Below are 15,898 nucleotides of genomic sequence, written 5' to 3'. Positions count from 1 at the left end.
CTAATGCCAAATCCCTGTAGTTCCTGCAGCGTACCACTACCAGTGAGCGCCGACTCTCTAACAAGTATTTTGCAAGATCTTTGCTCTTGCAGGAATCCCTGTATAGTTCCCTTCCTATTTTAATCAGAACAAGAATTCCCCAATCTGCATTTTAAATCTGCATAGAAATAGCGTATGGCAGAGGCCAACTCAAGGTTACACATTTGGGAAGGGAAGGCAAGAAAAATTTACCAGTCAGTACACTCACATTATGATAAAATAAAGGTGAGCTGGGAGAAGAGCATGTGCTGAATCCTAAAACGACACAGAAGAGCCATAAACCACAGTATGTTGTGCTATCTCTAGTCCTTTATGCTCCAAGCAGAAGTAAAATGCGGGGTATCATAAATGAAACAAAGATCTTGTTTTAATTTTATTTTAAAAGCTGTTGCAAGGCAGTGGGGTAACAAACATTAACTTCTTCAAACTAGGCAAACTACAATTTCTCTGCTCTGTACTGCTCCCATCAAATAAGAATTTTCTACAAAAGCTTCTTGGAACCAGGTAAAGGTTTTGCTATAAAGCACAAGCAGAGTAGTCTAAACAAATGGCATTTTTCCTAGAAATAAAGTATATGGATGCCCTTATGAGGTGTTGCCTGGTCTGCTCTGTACTTGTAAAAGTGGTTTTTCCGACTGAAACTGTATATATTTGGTCAAAATCCAAGGCTGAAAATGGGTATAGTCCCTACATCTAGAGACTTTTTCATTTGTACAGTGAGGAATAATAACTGTCCTTACCCTGAGTTTGCCTGTAAATTTCTTAGATGATCCAAAGCCTGTTTATTGCTTACAGAGGCAATTTTGCTGACAGGCAAGCTGGAATAGGTCTCTTTTTCTTCCAGAGCATCCATACTTGCCTATTATAGAGAAATCACTCAAAAAGCAGCATGCATGCTGGACTCTCAAGCCTTGTTTTTAGTTTTAATTTACTTGTCTGACTTCCAAGGTTACTGAATGCAAGCAATTGCTTCTTCAGTACATAAATAAGATGAATTATACGTTAGGGACCAATGCCTAGCCCTCGTTCTTCTCATGCTCTCAGGGGAGGACCTGCTGAGGAGTGCTTAGAGGTTACAACTGAGGTACAACTTTCTTTTTTTGAAAATTAAAGTAAGACTGTTCTGGATTAGCTAAGATGTGAAACTGGAACCTCAGGACCATTTTTTTTTTTTGTCTGAAACTTTTTGAAGGTGTAGGGTGGTCCAGGGTGTGGAACCATGGCAGCAGAGTGAAAGCTGTGCAACAGCCCTAGTTGGGAAAGGCTTGGGGACCCACTGCTGCAACTGGAACAACTGGCCTCAGTTTAACACTGGATCCTATTTTAATCAGCCTTTAAAGTTTTTTTCATTTCAATACACTTCTTTCAAATGCCATGACTTGTGTTCTGCCCTGCAGGTTGCAGAAAATAAGCTGGGTTTGTAGTTAATGTTGGAAGCAAAATTCAGGCAGGAGGACTCATTGCTGTTTCCCTTGCATGGGTTTTTAATTATATTTTCTAACTGTTTCACTGGGATGGGATGAGGTCCTGGGGTCCTGTGCCATCCAGCTTGACTCTGACAAGACTGATACTGAAGTTTCATCTGTAGCAATCCCAACTGTGAGGAGCAATTTCTCATGTGTAATTAATCCTAATAAAACCAACACTTCCAGGAGGCTGACCTGGATCCATCCATTTCATTGTTTTGTCAATTAATGTTATATTTAGCATCTAACACTATAATTAGAAGATGTAAAGGGATAGAGAAATTCTAAGTTGTAGCTGCTGAGGAAAAGGAATTACTATCCTTGCAATCATAATTTATTTTAACTTCTTTTCGAGCTAGATGTTTTTTATTCTGGTGCAGCAACCTCTAAAAACCTCTGATAAATTGTCTGGTTTAACACTAGTTTATCCAGATGACATTGGTGTCTGTTGTGGTGAAGAGATACTCATGTACCTGCATTTGCGTTTGATATCTACTTGAATATCTTTTTTTTTTTTATTATTATTATTATTGGCAGTGATATTATCCACTGATTTTTCACCTGACCATTGTTAGATATGTGTTAGTACTGTCTTCCCATGCAGAAATGGGCTTCGTAGACATTAAAAATTCTTACAGGCTTTTCAAAATCAGATCTGTTGACCAAAACCAGTTGTTCATTGCTGTATCCTCTGGTAAATGTGTAGCAGAAAGTTCATGAGTGCCTAATAAGGCCTCAGAGGCAAATATAAATGGTTTTTAATTGTTTTCTTTTTCTCTTTGTTTCCAGAAATGTTGAATATAGCACTCTGCAGAAAATAGCGTGTGGATTTCTAGCACCTGAAGAACAAGAAAAGGTAATTACTGGACCATGCAGTCTAGGCTCATTTGTTTGCTGTGCTAAAATATTTAGACCTGATCACGTTGCATGAGCCTCCAACACCGTCTCTGCACATGGGTTTTGTGTATTTTCAGTTATGCAGGCACAGTTGTTTCTTGAGAATATTCCTTTATCTAAAGGGAACAGGGGAACAAAAGCAGCAGAGCATGAAAATGCTGAAGCAAATGGTAGGGAAGAGCATACTGTGAATATTTTCGGTACATGTAGAAATGAAGAGGGTAAAAGAGGGGAAAAAAATATCAAGGCTTATATGTGCCAGTGTAAAAAGGGCTGCAGACTTCGCTGTGTTTGCAAGATTGCCTGGTGCAGCCTTGCAGCCTGCTGGGCCAGTGTCGGAGGAGGCTCAGTGTTCATCAGTGTTACAGCAGCCTGCTCATGTTTCAGTGACCGAGTAACTCGTGGGGTGGTGCACCCTGCTCCAGAGGTTGTTGAGCTGCTCTGCTGCCTGCAAGCCTGCCTCTTGCAATCCTGCCTCTTGATCCTCCTGGGTCGTGACATTTTGTTGGGGCAACGCAGCTCGGCAGGGCTGTGGCTCAGTCGCTGGTGTTAAACAAAATGCTGTTCATCAAACTTTCATGAGACACTTTGCCAGGGGCTGCATCTTGAAGGAGTAGGCTCTAAAAAGCAGTGAGCAGAGCTGTGCTGCTCTGTACTGCTGCCATCTCATGTATTTTCTTCTATCTTCTTTCCAAGGCTGAGAGGTGAGCACCCCTACAGGGCCTCGAGTGGTTTTGCACTCTTTCCTCCCTGGAGGCAAGTGAAGTAAAAGCTGGACAAGGCAGGCATGGCCACGTTGAGGAGTGGTGGTCCTGCTTCAGCTGGTACATCCCTTCAGCTGTATGGTGATCCAGAAGAGGGACCAGGAGCTTATCTCTGCCTTGAAGTCCGTGTAAGGCATGATTATTACTGGGGTTAAGCTGAGGAATCTACGTGAGCTGAGCCTTTCAGTAAATTTTTCTAGTAATTAATAAAATGACTTAAAAGTAAGAAAAGATGTCGGTAGATACCAGTATGAAGAACTAAATGAATATATCGTGTGAAGGTCTGTAAATTTGAGTATAGCAAAGCAAGCCTAGTGAGACTTAAAAACACAGATGTGAAGAGAGAGAGACAGCAGATGCTGCTAGGGTCAGGAAACTTTCTGTATGAACACGTGACACGTTTTTACAAGACACTTCATTTCATTGCTTGGGTTTGAAAAATGCATGTGAGTGACATCTTGTGTTCACTACATCTGCAATGCCATACTGCTGATAATTAGCACGTGCATTTTAGATGCAAGATGACAAACACAGACAAATCATAGGGTGGCACAATTCTGCTTTCTCTGTGTATCAGCATTATCATTTTCTGAAAGTCCGTCTTTTCACCCTAAAAATGGCAGTGTCATCTCAAGAAGCATGTTGAAAAACACTTAAAGGGCCTAAATTTGCAACTTGTGTGGAACCTTGTATATTTTTCTTGTGGTGGTCTCTGCATGCATCAAGTTAGTGCAAAATCATGACAGGAGAGGAAAAAGAGCAGACAGAAAAAGCAGCTCTTGGAGCAAATAAATTCTTGATCAAAGTGCATTAAACTTTTGGAGAACCACATTCTCCTGTATTTGGGGTCACAGTGTTTTGAACTATCTTCCATGTCCTAACAAATGGGATTCATTTTCTTAGATATTTCCATTTGGATTAATGGTGTCATTTAAAACTCTTTAATGCTTTCTGTCACCATCACTGGCTCATTTCTCTGCTGCGGGACTGTCATGTTTGGGCACTTGACATGTATGGGAGATGTAGGATAAATTTACTGGGAGTCAGAAAATTCAGTGCTCTGAGTATAAGTCTGCTTATTTTTGTCAAAAAGAAAGGTTGAAAAATCGGATTTCTTTAAAATAATGAGTTTTCCAGGGGGAATAATGGAAAGGTGGTGCAGATTACAGTATGACACGATATGTTGGCAAAGAGGAAGACTGTGCCATGCTGTTGAGTTTCACTGGTATTTCACTTCTGTTTTATAAGCAGGTGAAATATTGGTTTAAGTTATCTGTGCAATTTAAAATTATCTCTACAAGTTCAGTCATTTATGTTTATTTATGCTTTTGGTACAGCTGTAAAGAGATTTTTAAAAAAAGCAGTGTTTCTTTTTGCAAGTAAGAGATTAAAAACATGCTTGCATTCATCATGGCTACGTGCTTTCTGAGGCCTTGAAACACAACTGCCCACACTTCTGCAATGTGGCTCAAACATGGGAATTACTCCCACTGGGTTTCTTAAAAGCTGTAAGTGTTGTTTTAAAGTTTCACATAAGCAATATTGTAAGTAGGTAAGGGTATATATGCAGCAAAAAAATGGCCACTCATGTTGTTATATTTGTTCTCCTGCTCTGTGAGGTCATGTAGTTACACACAGTTTTTTTTCATCCCGTGAACAGGATCCCACAGAGTCATTTAGCTCTGTGAGCTGTGTGAGCAGAGCAACCATGAGCTCTTTTATTCCTCCAGACTGCAGCCGTGTCCTTTTATTTGGTGCTGTGTGGCACTGGGTTGCAATGGCTGGGCTAGGGATGTATCAGATGTATTTCATGGCAGTGAAGACACAGTAGCTGCTCTGCACATGAGCCAGCCCCTAGGAGAGGCTTTGCCCCATCTTATGGAGGTAGTGACCTTGATGGGGATGTTCACCCCCGTGCAATGGGAGCTTTTTGCAGGTGGAGTGGATTTCATGCTGTGCTGCTGGGTCCAAAGCTGCAGAAATTGAGACACTGCTTTTATTTCCTGCATGGCCAGACCGAAGGAAGAAATCCCACGGCTCAAGGGCATGAGAAGTGCTCTCTTCTTTTGTTCTCGGTCTCTTTTTTTTTTTTTTTTACTGGCTGGCCATGACATTAAGATTTCTAATTAATTTAGAAACCACAGGCAGTTGAAGAGAGTGAGCAATGTAATAACTGGGCCATGGGGCAGAGTAAAAGCACATCAATTATTCAGGCAGTCGCTGCTGCTTTATTCCCTTCCCGAAGCTGGGCTGGCTGTCAGCGTGTGTCAGTGATGCTGCTAATGCCCTTCAGAATTTACATGCATAAATAGTGGCCTTTTAAAATCTGCATGAGGATAACTTTAGTATTTCCAGCAATAGCTTCCAGCAGCATGCTCTGTCTAGTATGTGCCGGGGACTCCAACCGCTGTTTTGGGTGTCTTGTTCAAAACTGGGATGTTGACAGGTGCATCCCCCAGAAGCCTCTGCTGTGGAGAAGTTGCTCCTCAAAGAGGTTGAGGGGCTCCTCAAAGAGGTTGATGGGCACCCCAAGCCATGCAAAGAAAGAAACAGTCCTGCTTTAAAATGCAGGTGGTGTCTGAGAGTGTTCTCTCTGGGTGAGTGAAGTCCAGCATCCCTTACAATGCATCATTCCCTCCTTCTGTTTCTGTTATCTCTCCAAAGCACATGCTGTGAAGATGCCTTGGATGCCAGTGCAGTTGCTCTACAGGGTTGAGGAGTGGGAAGCATCCTTCTCCTCCTCACTGCTCTGGCTATTGCAGGTTCTGCACTTAGAGCAGTTGGAAAGTTTGAAACAGAGGAAACTTTTCTCACTGCCGAGAACTGCATTCACAGGACTGGCGGTGGTTGTCTTACATGGGTACACCTCAAAGTCTCATGTTTGGGATGCCACAGGGAGCAACACTGATTCCTACATCGAACCAGCAAGGGGAGTGAAAACTGGGAGACCTGTTGGATTTTTCTACCATGGACTACAAGCGGATGACAAAGCCTTACTTTTCTGTCTGGTCGGCATAGTTATCCCTACTGCTGGAGGCAGCCACCTTGCATTTTAAAAAGTGAACTAATTTGTGAAGGCAACAAAATAAAATGAGCCTTACTAATTATGTGTTGTGCCGGCAAAATGACCAGCTTGGGTTTGGAAAACGCTGGCTGTAATTAATGGTGAAAGGCTTTTTCTCTCATCTGTGTAGCCATTATGAATCACTTCTCCCCATGGAAACTTTTAAATCTGTCTCACTGGGGAGCCTGAGGAGGAACAGGTAAAATGGATTTGCCTTAATAGCTGCAGTTGTAACTTAAACACTTGAAATGATATGGAACATCTTTCTCCATTAGCATTTCATGTTGATCCTGATGATATACCAGCCGAGGCTAAGACAGGATCAACGTTCATTAAACGGAAGAAACTAAACTCTGTAGACAAATGCTTTGGCTAAATGGGGCCTTCATTGCACTGAGAACAAGAATGCAATTATCTGAAATGTTTGTTTACAAAATCTAATTCCTGGGGAGTATCTTCTCAGATTGCCGCTTACATCTCTTGGGCTGGTTTTGTTGCCAAGGCTTGCAGGTTGACGTATTTCGCAAAGCTTGGTTGTAGTGTGTATATAAGAGATGTTTCAAACTTTGCACAGTAAAGCTGAACCCAAGTGAAGAGCAGGGGCTAAGCTGCAGGTGTGCCAGAGTTTATTTGTGCCTTCCTCACATTTATTTTACAGTTTGCAGTTAAGTGCAATTAACAATAATTATTAGATGATCCAGATATTAAACATCATAGGCTGAAGAGAAGCTGGAAATTGTGCAGCACTGAGTGCCGTTACTGCTGTCCTCCTGCCTCCCACCTGGAGCCTAGCCCAGGGGAATCACCGAAGGGTTCCATCTGGATGAGGATGCATCTCTGCCAGGATAACTGCAGGAAGAGCCTTGTCCTGGTTGGCTGACAAACATGGGCACCCTCAGAAGGTGATTTCACCCATCCACAATGCAAATGGTGCTCTAGAAATGCTGCTTCTCTTTGGGTTACAGAAACGACCGATGGGAAACATAACTGCTGCCATCCAGATATTAGAGCAGATTTTGTCACTGTGTAGGGTTTGTGAAGTGGGAGGGATCAGGTATTTTGAGCCTGTGCTGATACCAACAAAACAGCATCATACTAATTGTAAGCATGCAATAAAACGTTGCACTGCATGCTTGGATATGGTGTGGCACTATTTGTTAGCTCTTTTTTTTTTTTTTGGTCCATGGGGTGGCTTTGCTTTCCTTGCAGTTTTTTCTTGTGTCTTCCCTGCAACTGAATAGTGTCTGCACTTACCCATGGGTGATACTGGGCGAGTGAGCGTTTCCTGGACACATTTCCCCCATGTATCTGGTGGCAAGCATGAAACAGTTACCACAATAATACATTTTCTTCTCCATTTGCTGAATACAGGATATTAATAAAATAGTCAGTGTAATCCGTTTGGCGATGGCTTGTAGTCATGTTAAATGATGGGGAACAGACTAATGAAGTCCATCCTATTGATGGATAAGGACTACAATTTACCAAGCATGCAGTACCTGAAGTAAAACAAAGTTGCTTTTGCCTAATGTGCAGAGTGGTGGGTGATGCACAGGTATGTCTGTGTATGTTGTACTGAGTACAGCAACAGAGCGAGGGGGTGAGCTCTGGACCTCTGTGGGAGTTCGGGATGGGATGGGGCTGCTGCAGAGGTTCCTTACGTGGCTGCAAGAGTTAAAGTCTCAAAGTCTTTCAGATGTCTTAGCCTTGACTTGTTAACAAGCTCATTGGAGTGTTGTTGGTCTTGCTGCCTCCTCCCGTGCAAAGGATGCTCCCTGGCTGCGCTTCTCCTTCAGGCAGCGAAAAGGGAATTGCAGGAATTGATGTAGGGGCTTGCTCCTTGAGAGGCGCTGCTTAGGAGATCCCTTGGGAGCCTATGCTAACACAGCATTTAAAACACTGCTTTTTCAGTGTCAGCACTGGAAATGACAAATGCTTCCCTTCATTTGAGAGAAGTGTGCCTGATATTACGTGCTTATATGTGCCTGAGAGTCTATTCTCAAGACAGTACAGGGGCCTATCTCCTATGAAAACTAATTGCACTATTAGGAGAAGATATCCTGCTAACTTAATAAGATACATTTATTTGTGTCTTAGAGGACTTTTTTTCTGAGGTGGAAGAAATCCTGAACAGTGCCAAATTTTATTTGAAGCGTATTGTTCTTTGCTATCCCTTCCTCTCTCCCCATTTCAAAACTGTTCTGGAAATTGAAAATATTCTATAAGTTCAAGGTGCACACCACTGTAATTGAAGGCAGGCAGCACTTAAGAGAGCTGAAGGGGAATTCCTCATGCCGATGACTTGAGGATGATTTTTTTTCCTGTGGGATAATCAGTAGGAAGCGGCATTGCCAACAGGGCTGTACACGTTAAAGGTATAGAAAACTGAGGTGAACAGAAAGAACCGTGGCCAAGGTGTCTCCCTTTGCCCCTGCTCTGATGTGACTTAAATGCTACTGCAGATGCTGTCAAGAACCTGGGGCAGATGGAGAGTTTTATTGCCTGGGCCTGCCTTGGGGTGGAGGACAGGACTTGGGGCCTGGGTGACTGCATCTATCCTGTCCCCAGAAACTCCCTCCTCTTGGCATCCCACAATGCAGATCATCTTCATCTTCTCTGCATTCCACAGACAGTTAAAGCATTAGGAGCTGGGCACTGAGATTTTGTACCAGCATGATTTGAGCTTAAGTCTAATTTAGACAAAAGTTTAAAGAGCTCTCTCCCCTCCCTCTCATGCAAAGTACACTGGAGAGTCTAAATGCACTGTATCTGGCTTGGAGACATTTCCCTGTGGTTTATTGCTTTGCTTTTATTGATGGGCTGTGTTTGCTTTCACACAAACTGATTCATTTGGACACAATGATTTGTTTCGCAGAAGTTGTTTGCTTAGGGATGAAGGCTGAATTAAGGGGGTTTTATGGGGTACAAACTTTATTTCCACAGACTTCTTCAGATCTCAGTTCCACTCCCTGCAAAGTTTGTACAGACTCAGATAAAGTGGCCCTTGGCCAAACTGGGAAGATGCAATGTGCCAAATAGCTGTAGGGAGAGCAGGAGGATATGTTAAATTACAGAGAGCTTTTGAAAATTTTAGAATGTCCTGCAGGAGCAAAACGATGGACCTTGTAAAAAAACGCAAGATGATCTGATTCTGCTTTTTAATTTCCAAAAATAAGAACAAAATTGGAACAATCAATCCAACTTTATTAAAATATGAAGATATGCTAAGTACAGCATTAGATATGTATTTTTTCACTATAAATACACCCCCAAGGAATCATTCTATTTTTAAGATGAACTTGGTATTATGATAATGTAAAAGAAGTCTATAATTTATAATTCCAGTCGGAGGTGAAGAAATTTAACATGTCAGCTTCTCTATTCATTACTCCAGCAGTCAAGACTAACAGACTGTTCCTTCACCTTTGCTGTCAATCATTTAGATAGACCAATTATGGATTCGGTTAAAAAGTATATATATCATAAGAGAAAATGCAGCAGAAAAAGGTTCAACATATTACTAAAAAAAAACCCCAAAAAATCAACTCATCTGTAAGAGTACATTTACTCCTACACTGTATGAGCTTCATGGCCAAAACTCCTCAACTATTACTCTGGTCTTTCTGAAGGTGCCATATGGACTAAGTTGAGAAGTGGCTCTCCAGTGTTTGTGTGTTGGGAAAAAGCTGGTGACAGCTGACAGTCACTTCTTGTACCATTTTGAAACACTCACTGCCTGGCAATTCTTTGGGGGGGGGAGAAAAAAAAGAAGGAGGAGGTAAAAGATAAAGTAGTATATTGGTATTTAAGTCTTCATTGTGCAGAGCTACTCAGGTATGCTGAAAAAAGGTGCATTCTGGCTGGGTTGAGATCTTTATTAATTTTAAGCATTAGTTTTGGAGTTTTGAGCCTTCAGGTCTCCGGTGCAGTGCTTCTTTAGCACTCAATTTAGAGGGGACATAATTGCATTGACCTCTGTTCTGCCAGTACTAAATATTCAGTGTGCTCCAAAATAATTCCTCAGACCTGAAACTGGAAAATCAGATTCCTTATTGAGATGCATAAATATTGTTGCAGGTCTCGTAATCTTGTTTTAAAGCAGCAGCATTTCTTTGGGGTAAGTTTATTATGACAAAATATACATGGCCAAACTTAAATATAGTTAATCTAATATGATCAGACTGATTTGGAGCAGAGGTAGGTCAACACTAAGTGCTTTTGAAAATCTCATCCCACCTCTCTGGAGATTAGGGCTGTGAGTGCACAGCCTCAGCCTAAGTCATGCTGAAGAGGCAGAAGGAATGTTTCTCAGTGGAGAGAGGCTTCATGTGGACAGCAGAAGCACGAAGCAGACTGGGGTAAGAAAGATTTGCATCCAGATGGAATAATATTCAGCTTTGCCCAAGGCGCAAGGCTTGGAAGTTAACCCACTTGGTTGCATCTATGACTCTCTGCTACTGGCAAAGTATGCTTATGGGCAGCCTCCCTCTCGTGGGGTGGGTAGGGGCATCCTCTCCTCTCATGTTTTGATCAGTACTGCTGCACCAAGGGAGTACAGATGAAAAACTTGAGGCTCCTGGCTCCAGTTTTCTCTTTGGTCTTTCTTACAAAGGTAGTGACCTTGGGATTTGTAGCACTTGCTGGAATCTCACAGCATGGAAGTTTATTTTTGGTGTAATATTTTAATTTAAATACCTAGAAGTCCAGTGCTATTTTAGGCATTTGAGTGAGTAGAGTCTTGCTGTTGCACGTGGGGAAAGGCTTGAGGGTTCTCCTCTTGTATCTCTGTGAATTGTGCACATGACTGATTCAGTGAAAGAGCTGAAAATACAAGGAGTATCTACACCCTTTGCATACATGACTTCCCACTGAAATAAGTGGAGTTGTGTTTTTTGAACTGAGCCTGAGTTTGGCTCCTAGACCACGTGGCTATGGTAGGAGATTTGACCAGATCCAAGTCACGCAGTATCGGTCCCTTTGTGATCAGTGAGATGACTCACTCTGATACCTCATCCTCAGATATTACTCATTGCTGGTGCTTCATCCTGTGCCTGTCCAGCTGATGGAGGGGCTTCTCCCATCAACCATGGTGTCCCGACAGCAAATGAGTGCAGTCTGCAGCTGCCTCCTCTCTTCTCCTTCTCTTTTTTCTTGGACGATGTATCTACAATTTTAAGAGCACTTTCTGCTATTAAAAAAAAAAATAATATAGCATAAACAGTAAGTTTAGCCTTTGAACTGCATCAGCACAGTGCCTTTTGTAAAAGCACACAGCTGCTTTATGTATAACGTGTGCGTGACTTAAACCTCATGGGTTTCTTTCCATGATCAACCATTTTATACAGGAACACGCTGAGTAAGTGGGTCTAAACTTATTGAGGCTAACCCTTTGAGATTGACTTTTGCATGTCCTTATTACATGGAGCCTGCAAAAGACATTTTGTCAGTGTCAGTGTATCCCTGGGCTAGGCCTGACACCAAATAAAAGAACCTGCAAATGCTTGAGGCAGAGGATAGGAAAGAAGCAGCAGGTTGAGTAAACAGATGGGGTAGGCCAACATTAAGAGCAGGATGGTTATGGTAAGTGTAATGTGCAGAAGTCACAGTACATCAGCTGGCTAATCAGTGCTGAATGATTTGTAGGCATCTCAGCAGCAGTGAGTTTTAAGGAGGTTTGAAGGAGAACGGTATCGTGGCTCTGCAGATTTGTACTCTTCTCCTGCAGAAAGAGGGACTCTGCTAAAGGCATGGAGGTTATTACCTCAGTGCTGCTTTTCTGCATATATTCTTCCTTTTCTACATTCTTTTTTTTTTTTTTCAATTATTTTTTTCTCCACATTTGCTACAGAGTCTCTCTAACGAGCCAGGGTGGTTGGCCCAGATGCTGCACTGCAAATGCTATTTTTTAAACCAGCTGAGGATCTGGCCTGATATTTAGCAGTTGCTTAGTACTTTCATCTTCAAAGTACTGTGCAAACATTAATTAATTCTGCTGGGGAGCGCACAAGAAGGTGCTGCTGGAATAGTTACACAAACTTCAGAGCCACAAGAGATGGCAAGGACAGTGTTGCTGGGCTTGGGAGGTCTATGCTTACATACATAATTCAGCAGAGCACAGCACAACAGGTGCTTTCATGGCAGAAAAATTGCTTTTAGGTACCTGTTTTTTCCACTGAGGGGGTGCTTGGTGTTTTCAGTGGAAGAATGTTGCTGCTGCCCTGTGTGGGTAGAGGGGCAACCTGGTTTCCACATCTACCCTCTGCAGATGGGTTCAAGCTGTCAGAGACAGTAACTAAGCAGCCAGGCAAGTGCTCTGTGGATGCTCAGTGCTGAGGTAGAGAGGCTATGCAGAAGTCAGGGTTGCAGTTGCATGCTTTTCACTTGGAAAATGAATAAACCACTTGCAGCACATGCAGATTTGGAGGTGCACAATGCTCTGCTCTGCACTGGCGGCTCTTTGCATGTGAAAAACCATTTTGCCCATGCGGATGTTGGCTTGGGCAGGAGTGAAAAAGCTCGGCAGAGCTGCAGAAACGACTGTGGGAAAGCCTTCCATCTTCTCTTAAGGGCAGCATCAACAGCCTTTGGCATGGGCTGCAGTAACCTGCCCTGGAGAGGATGAGGAGTGCTCACCCATGCTACTGGCTCTGCGCAGGCAGGGCAGCAGCAGCAGCAGCATCTAAAGCTGGCACAATCACCAGCATCTCCCAGCTGCACACCTAACATGCTCTGGCACGAGGCAATCAACACTGCCTGTGCTTTGAGACTTGCCTGGAGCACCGCTTTTGAGTGAAAACACGGCTCCAGACACCGAATCCACTCAACCAGTCATTATATTAAAAGGAGCTTTAAAACAATCGTGCCTACTGATGCCAAATTATTAGCAGAGAACCACATGAGCCTTATATGACTTGATTAATGTATCAATCCATTCCAGGTCGAAACAGGCATCTAGGGGCAAGGTGGTGTGCAATTTTTTGGTATGATGGGGGTAAGTCAGAGTGGGAGCACTGATGAAACAGAAAGGGAAGGCAGAGGGATGCTCGATGCTAGAAAATAACATGGCTGGAAAGAGATTTTGCTCATTGGATGTCTTTCGGGAATTGGATGTGAATCTGTGCTTTAGTCTGAAAGCTGAAGGCAAGAGGTGTATTCATATTGAGTGGAAATGGGTCTTCCAGCAAAAGACAGATTCAGGTTGATGGGAGGGAGGCTGGGTTTTGGTTAGACTTTGCTGGCTTGCTCAGATGAGCAGGTGGTGGAAGCTTTAAACTTCTCGCACAACTCGTTTAATAACAATTATCTCCATGGCAATTTTTGGAAGCTGGGCAGATGTATTTAGAAAAAGTGTATTTCTTTTAGCTTTGCCAAAATAGGTCGATAAAATGTTCCTGATGGTAGGTTTGCATTCACTGAGATCCTACTGAAAGTTTTCTGAATTTATTGTTCAAGTTGGTGAGTTAAGGAGCCAAGGAAAGAGAGATCACAGCTGAGACAGTTGCTTTTCCAGTGTGCATGGTCTATGCATTTAAGATAGTAAAATTATATCTAGAACTGCACAGTTTTAATTTCCCGCTCTTCCTAAGATTTCAATAGATTAGCATGCTCAGAAATATTTCTCTTTAATCTCAAGATATTGCCATGCCTAAGTTTGCATGAAAGACAAGGCTGGATGTCTTGAGGCTTGAAAGCTGTAATCAAAGATGTTTATATGAAATTTTAGTGTTCCATCATATCTTACCGTCTTGGGAGTGAAAAAATAAACTTAATGAACCTAGATCAGACAGATTTGTGATGAAGTCCCAAACAAGAGAGAGGGTTTGCAAGTAGCTGTGATTTTGCTGTGTGATTTTAATTTTATGGGCCCCTGTTGTTCAACATTTTCTTCAGACTAACTGAGAGTTGCATTAAATATTAAACAAACGGTGTGATGATTCATAAAGAGGGTCATGAGCTCCATATGTGAGTTAGAAATTTAATCTCCAGCTGGTTTCACTATAATCCATGTCATATGTTCAGGATCAGAGAACTCCAGTGTCTTCGAATAATTAGTTAGTGATCAAAACAGAAAAAAAAAATCCATTGTAACAATTTTCTCTTAGAAAAAGCTGTTTCTTCAAAACAAAATTGCTTGTTAAAGCTCATTAGTTTTAATGGAGTTTTCTTTTGAGTGGAAGTAAGACAAAAATAATTTGGAAGATGTCAGAATGTCTTCTTGATAGTTGCAGAATTGATAATATTTTTTGTGTTCAATGTCTTGCATTGAGAGTTGTAACTCTTACTCTGTTTTAATAGCAAAAGAGGAAAGTGAGACTTTTTCTTTTCATCAAATGTAGCTTATTTTAATTAACCTGAAATAACTTTCTTTCTAGAATGCTGTTTCACCAGAAAGGAAAACTTGATTAGCTTTTTTCTGATATGTGTATATAATTTTAATACTAGTTCAGGTATGGAACAAAGAATTAAAATCTCCAAGTCTTTTATTTGGATTAGGAAATTAATTTTCCTCCCTGCTTCTCCTTGGAGCCTTGGAAAAATACCTGTCAGCCTTTCACTGCAGAGACAAATATCCTGAGGTTTTCCCCAGGCCTTGCAGAGGTTGCATCCTCCTTTGCATGACAATTATGAGGGGATGCTGGGGGATACCAAATGAGTGAGGAACTTGCACATCCTTTATAGCAGCCTTGCACACACACAGACACACACACACACAAGACCAGTGCTCATCCAGTTTCCCAAGAGGTTTTTCTATGTAAAAGCTTTCAGCCTGCACACAGATGCATGCATGGAGTTTTCGTATTGTCTCAGCTGACTCTTACCTTTGAGCTATAAAAGGTGTTTTTTGGGGGGAATTTGGAGGTTAAATGTTACATCTACACTCAAGAAATACCATGGAGGCAGTGGAAGGGCAGGCCGTGTTCCTGTGGGGTGGGTTACTTCACGCGTGGTACTGAACGTTGAGTGGCTCTAAGTAAGGACTGTTGCTGTTGCATTTGGTTGCTCAGCTCATGAAGTCAGTCACAGCACATGCTTGAATTTAAAAGAGGCATATGGATGCACACAGAAGTCGGGTTTTAATGCCTATAGTGTCTGTAGACCTCTGAAAATACAACTAGACGTAGTCTCCTAGGGAGAAGGGCTGTCTTTCTTGGTGTGTGGCTTGGGTCTTACCTCTTTGTTCCAAAGGAATTAGGGTATGCTGGTTCCTTCCCTGTGCCAGGATGGTAGGATCTGGAAGTTATAGGAGAGTTGATGGGATGGGATCTGCGGAGTTACTGGTCCAGTCTCCCATTCAGGGCCGGACAGTTGTCTGCATGAGACCAGCTTGGTGGTGACTTTGTACAGCTGTTATCTTAAAAACCTCCAAGGCTGGAGGTAGCACTGTCTCTTATGACCTGTCAGTACCGCTGAATGCTTATTTTTTAATTCTTTTCTTCTTTTACTGGGAAAAATGTGTAGACATGAACAAATTTAAGGTAAGAAAAAATAAGCTGGATTTAAAAAAATAAAAAATTGACATCTACTTAACTGTGTTAAAAACATGTAATAGGGAAGCATACAAATGGTTACGCAAGCAGGAGTTTGGTATCTAATTGTAAATTAGATAGACAGCTGCAGGGTATCAATAGACATATGGCAGCAATGTAAATAGTTTGCTCGCACTTTGG

At 42.1% G+C, this 15,898-nt stretch overlaps 1 protein-coding gene across 26 annotated transcripts in view; it reads left to right on the top strand.

The window, feature by feature from the left end:
- Positions 1 to 15,898, top strand: part of ADGRL3 (adhesion G protein-coupled receptor L3) — a 492,720-nt gene that overhangs the window by 87,021 nt on the left and 389,801 nt on the right. For 25 of the 26 annotated variants that reach the window (XM_042049541.1, XM_042049537.1, XM_042049521.1 and 22 more), the window contains exon 2: positions 2,295 to 2,361. The gene's annotated coding sequence lies outside the window, so the exon portion shown is untranslated. Of the gene's footprint in view, positions 1 to 2,294; positions 2,362 to 3,204; positions 3,295 to 15,898 lie in introns of those variants that run through there. The other variant, XM_042049517.1, reaches the window with a different exon arrangement.

Source organism: Corvus kubaryi, unplaced genomic scaffold (assembly GCF_017639235.1).
Source record: "Corvus kubaryi isolate FWS band 111438036 unplaced genomic scaffold, C.kubaryi_AGA036_p1.0 71, whole genome shotgun sequence".
Classification (NCBI taxonomy): domain Eukaryota; kingdom Metazoa; phylum Chordata; class Aves; order Passeriformes; family Corvidae; genus Corvus; species Corvus kubaryi.
The sequence above is the reverse complement of the archived record's forward strand: the minus strand, read 5'-3'. Positions and strand labels throughout refer to the sequence as shown.